The 5,915-nt window shown below is 47.3% G+C and overlaps 1 non-coding gene across 1 annotated transcript; it reads right to left on the reverse strand.

Moving 5' to 3' along the window:
* Positions 1 to 5,388: 5,388 nt before the first annotated feature.
* On the reverse strand, positions 5,389 to 5,498 carry LOC130882149 (U6 spliceosomal RNA). Its single transcript, XR_009057785.1, has one exon. It is a non-coding gene; the product is annotated as a U6 spliceosomal RNA (small nuclear RNA).
* Between the last annotated feature and the right edge of the window lie 417 nt (positions 5,499 to 5,915).

Genomic DNA, 5,915 nt, shown 5'->3' on the forward strand with positions numbered 1-5,915 from the left:
TCCCCCAAAGGACATGGTGGAGTCCTAACTTTGAGGATGTCAGAATGTGTGACCTTATTTACATTTGACTGAAGTAATCACGTTACAATGAACTCATTACAGTGGACTTTAGTCCTGTCCTTATTTAAAAAAGGGGGGGGGGGATGAGACAAGACTGAGCTGGAGGAGTGGATGGGGAAGGGGGTAGGTGGGAAAGGAAGGAGGGGAAACTGGTCGGTATGTAAAATAAATGAAAATATTATTTTAAAGAGAGCAAATTGGGAGACAGATAAGGTACTTCTGAGATGCACAGAATTATATTGCTATAAAAGTCAACAGACTTTCAGAAGCTAGGAGAGACTCCTGGAACACCCCTGTCCCTAGCAGGATGACAGCTTTAGCCACCAACTTGACACAGCCTAGAATCGCCTGAGAAGAGAGCCTTAACGAAGGATTGTTCACACTGGGTTGGTCTATGGCCATTTCTGTAGAAGACCGTCTAATTTAGTTCACAGCATGGGAAGACCCAACCCGCCGTGGGCAGCACCATTCCCTAGGCAGGGAATCCTGGACTGTGTAAGAGCGGAACAGTCAAGCTGAGCATGAGCAAGCAGACCCATGGCACGCGTGTTTTAATCTCTCTCCTTTCTGGAGTGTGACTGTGACTAGCTGCCTCGTGATCCCGCCACTCTGACCTGCCCCACCATGGTGGACTATAGCCTGGAGTTATAAATTAAAGCCAGTCCTCTCTCCACGCTGTCGGGTTTTTTATCACAGCGGCAAATATGAAACTAGAACACACTGCAAGACAGAGCAAGACCGTCTCAGCGCCTTGATCTAGGACTTGTGTGTTCAGAATCATGAGCAAAGCCACTTGGTTAATAGTACGCTGTTGTGGCCGTCCTGAGAGACCTGCGCACCAGCTCTGTGATATCCCGCGCCTCTTTGTAGGCCTCTGTAAAATGGAAGCAGTGATATCCCTTTTTTGAAAGATTTATTTATTATGTATATACTGTTCTGCCTGCATATGGGGGCACCAGATCTCATATGATGCTTGTGAGCCACCATGTTCCTGGAGTTAAACTCAGGACCTCTGGAAGAAAAACCAATGCTCTTAACCTCTGAACCGTCTCTCTCTCCAGACCCTAATGTCCCTTTGTAAACTCTGCTGAGTGGTCGGCGAGGCTCCATTCACCCTGAGTCTCATATTCGCTCCTTTCTCCTTTAGAGAACTGGAAGAGCCAAGGATGTTACCATGTATCCCCAGCTACTGGGAAAGCTGCAACAGGAGCTTTTCTCAAGTCCAGGAGTTTAAGCTCAGTCTGCATTGCAGAGACCCCATCTCTCTCTTCAAAAAACAAAATGACTGCCGGGCGGTGGTGGCGCACGCCTTTAATCCCAGCACTTGGGAGGTAGAGGCAGGCGGATCTCTGTGAGTTCGAGGCCAGCCTGGTCTACAAAGGGAGTTCCAGGACAGGCTCCAAAGCTACAGAGAAACCCTGTCTCAAAAAAAAAAAAAAAAAAAGAACAAAAACGAGGCAAAACTAGATTCCAAGCCAGGAATGGGGGAACATGCCTGTAGTCCTGGTGCTTGGGGAGTGGAGACAGGAAGATTGAAAGTTCAAGATCAGTCTCAGCTTCTTGGTGAGTTCCAGACCAGCCTGAGCTCAAACTGAAGGTAGGAAACGGGGAAGTCCCCCAGTCCCCGCAGTCCCCAGGGAAACACCCAGACCAACACTAATGGACATGACTGAGGCTCAGAATTGGATGCCAGAAACTCCGCCTCTGCCAACACGGGAAGGGTGCAGGTGGTGGACGAAGGTGAGGATAAGAGCCAGGGATGGAGTCCTGGCTGCAAACCCCTAGCTCTACAGTTAGTCTTGTGCAAAGGGGGTTGCTTATGTTTGCATTCATCAAAACAAACAAACAAAAACCTTTTGGACTGTCCTTTGTGCTTAAAACTATGCTGGGAAAATTTACTTTAACCACCTCCCCCCCCCCTCCCGAGACTAGGGAGATGACTCCGTGGGCAAAGCGCTTGAAGCATTAGCACTCAAGTTTGGATTCTCGGCAAAAGCTTGGATGGTACATGTGCCTCTAACCCTGGCACTGGGAGTCAGCAACAAGCAGATCGCTAGGGCTTGCTTCATGCCAGTCTAGTGAGCCTCATTAGTGAGCTTCAGGGTGGGTGGATATAGTGACATTTTATTTGTGTTTTAATAAAGCTTGCCTGAAGATTAGGGTGCAAAGGTAGCCCCACTAGTCAGCCACAGAGGCCAGGCAGTGGTGGGGCACGCCTTCAATACCAGCGCTAGAGAGGAATATAACGCAGGGTGAGACCAGAACTCGCTGACTTTTTCAATCTGAAGATTTCGTAGAGGTAAGAGCTCTCTAGTGGTTGGCTACTTTGCTTCTCTGGTCTTTTGGCTTGAGCCCCAATATCCATCTCTGGGTTTTTGTTATTCGTGCTACAGGTGGGTGCTCCAGTTTCTTTTCTGTTGCTGAGCTAAAAGCTCTCTGGCCAAAAGCAACTTAAAGGGTTTATTTGGCTTTCACTTCCAGGTCATAGCGAATTATTGAAGGAAGTCAGGGCAGGACCTGAAGGAGAATCACGAAGGAGCAAGCTTGCTGACTTACACAAAGGCTCATACTCAGCTAGCCTTATTATACAGTCAAGATCATCTGTCTCAGGATGCTGCTGCCCACAGTGGACCAGGCCATGCCACATTCACAAATAAGGCAATGTCCTGTAGGTATACCCACAGACCAATCTGATCCTGGCAATCTCCAAATTCAGATTCCCTTCCTAGGTGACTCCAGGCTGTGACAAGTTGACAATACTAACTAGGACAGTGAGGGACTGTCTAAAAGAAAAAGACATGGAGACGTGATTAAAGAAGACTTCCTGATTGCAGTCTCTGGTTTACACCTGCACCTGCATGGAGAAGGACTTGCATACACGAGAGAGAGAGAGAGAGAGAGAGAGAGACAGAGACAGAGACAGAGAGAGAGACAGATAGAGAGACACAGAGAGAGAGACACAGAGAGAGAGACAGAGAGAGAGAGAGACAGAGAGAGAGACAGAGAGAGAGACAGAGAGACAGAGAGAGAGAGAGAAGAGAAGAGAAGAGACAGAGAGAGAGAGAGACAGAGAGAGACAGACAGAGAGAGAGAAGGAGGGAGGGACAGAGCCACATGGTTCTTGTTCTCATGATACATCAGAATACCCTGGATAAGATAATGTGGACCAGTTGAACTCTGGGGTGATCACCTGGAGGAAACAGAAAGATGGGGTCTGCTATGAAGGACAGTTTGCAGAGGGGGCAGAGAGGGACTGGGCCGGCCATGCAGAAGATAGCTACAGCCCAGGCCTGGGGCTTTGGGTCTCTGCATCTGTGGCAGCACAGGTGTCAAGGTCTCTGCAAGAGAAAGAAATGTGTGATTGTCACACCCCTGACCTGAGTCCTTTATGCCCGAGAGACCCTAGACTGTCCCAGAAATGAGCCCTCACGTCCCGTATGGCCCTCAGGACTGACGTGGGAGAATTCAGTTCTAGATGGTAAAGACACAGGAGCACAGCCAATTCCTTGCAGAAGGCAGCTGCCTCTCCTCCCATCAGTAAGGACAGAGTGAGAGATGGCCCTGATCACATCCAGAACTGGCCTCCTGCCTGGCTGTCACATTTTATAACTTCACAGATCACACGATGACTTCCTTTTTCCACAGCAGGAGAATTTCACTTGGTATCTGAGTGACTCCATGCAGGTGGAGCTGAACTCCACCTCTCTTCCCAGGCCTTCCCTTCAGACACTCCAGGTCCTGCCCCTCTAAACCCATACAAAGGAAAACATTTAATCGGGGCTGTAGGTGGAGATTGCTTATTTGTTTCCTGGCCGCCCAGACATAAATAATAACACAGAAACTATATTAATTACAACACTGGCCAATAACTTAAGCATATTTCTAGCTAACTCTTACATCTTAAATTTTTTTTTTTTTTTTTTTTTTTTTTTTTGGTTTTTCGAGACAGGGTTTCTCTGTGGTTTTGGAGCCTGTCCTGGAACTAGCTCTTGTACACCAGGCTGGTCTCGAACTCACAGAGATCCGCCTGCCTCTGCCTCCCAAGTGCTGGGATTAAAGGCTTGCGCCACCACCACCCGGCCTTACATCTTAAATTAACCCATCTCTATTAATCCGTGTATTGCCACTAGACTGTAGTTTACCGGTGATGTCATGTTAGTCCTTTGGCAGCTACATGGTGTCTCCTTGACTCCACCTACTCTCTCTCTGGTGTAGGAAGTCCTTCTGTCTATGTGTTGCTTTTATTGGTTAATGAGTAAATCTGTTTCGACCAATGGCTTAGCAGAAACAGAGCTAGGCGGGAAAACTGAACTGAATGCTAGGAGAAAGAAGGCGAAGTCAGAGAGAAGCCATGTAGCCCTGCCAGAGACAGACACCAGAACTCTACCCTGTAAGCCACAGCCTCGTGGTGATACACAGATTAATGGAGGTGGGTTAATTTAAGATATGAGTTAGCCAGAAATACGCTTAAGCTATTGGCCAAACCATATTGTAAATAATATAGTTTCTGTGTGATTATTTCAGGGCTGAGCAGCTGGGAACAAACAAGTGACCTCATACAACATCTCTCTATATCTCTGTTTGCATTCCCCACCTGGTTTTACTCTAGTAAGTCATTACCCGAAACAGATTCTTTAATAACCAATGTTAATAAAACATATTCATAGCACACAGAGGCGAATCCCACAATACGGGGCTATCTTACAGTTCAGAGGCTTAGTCCATTATCATCATGGCAGGATATGGTGGCGTGCTGGCAGACATGGTGCTGGGGAAGGAGCTGAGAGTTGTACATCGTGATTGGCAGGCAGCAGCAGGAGACTGTGTCGCACCAGGCCTAGCTTGAGCTTATGTCATCTCAAAGATGGCTTCCACAATGACACACTTCCTCCAAGGCCATACCTACTACAACAAGGCTATATCTCCTCATGGTGCCACTCCCTACTGGCCAAGCATTCACACACGTGAATCTATGGGGGGGGGCATTCCTATTCAAACCACCACACCCTCAAAAGTGGTCCTCTTTCCCTCTGCAACCCCATAGGTGAACATCTCACAGAGCCCAGAGTTGGCCTCAGAGAGGAACCCGGTCACAGGCTCCTGCACGGACTCTGGGAGGATCCAGGCAGAAGGCAGCTGGTGGGCTCCAGAAATACATTGCTTCCTTTCTTACCTGGCTGCTTGTGTCTTTCCTCTTGAAAGATGAAGTTCTACAGAACCCTGCTTTTGTGGAGGGGAGAAAACACTCTGTCTTCTTTGCTTTGGCTGTCCTGCAAAGATGGGGCAGCGGAACACAGAGGGAGAGTCTAAAACCTTATTTAGGCTTCTTTACATCCTTTCTTTAGTTACATGAAGCATATTTTCCTTTTGCGCAGGGGCCCTGCTAATCTTCTCTGTATCGTTCCAATTTTTAGTATATGTGCTGCCGAAGCGAGCACAAGCATTTTTTCCTTTTGCAACTCAAAAAACTAAATAAAGACAGCCAATGAGATGGCTCAGGGAGTAAAGAAGCCTGCCATAAAGGCCTCACAACATGGGCTTGAACCCAGGACCACAATGAAAGGAGAGAATTGATTCTTCGGAGTTGCGCTTCATGTGTGCCCATGTGTGCACACTGTGCATGCATGCACACGAATGACCTTTTTAAGTGAATAAATATTTATCATAGAACACACCACAGCGTTAGCAGATAGATAACATTTTGAAGAATAATTATTGCCCTGGGGAAATAGCTGCAGTGTACTGTGAAGATATCCTACTATTTTTGTTAGGACTAAAATCCATGTTCTTTATGAGAATGTAGCTTTGGACCTTTTGTAATCATCAGACTTCACCTTTAAAGTCATACCAAAGAA

The sequence above is a fragment of the Chionomys nivalis genome, chromosome 9 (genome assembly GCF_950005125.1).
Source record: "Chionomys nivalis chromosome 9, mChiNiv1.1, whole genome shotgun sequence".
In the NCBI taxonomy this organism is placed as follows: domain Eukaryota; kingdom Metazoa; phylum Chordata; class Mammalia; order Rodentia; family Cricetidae; genus Chionomys; species Chionomys nivalis.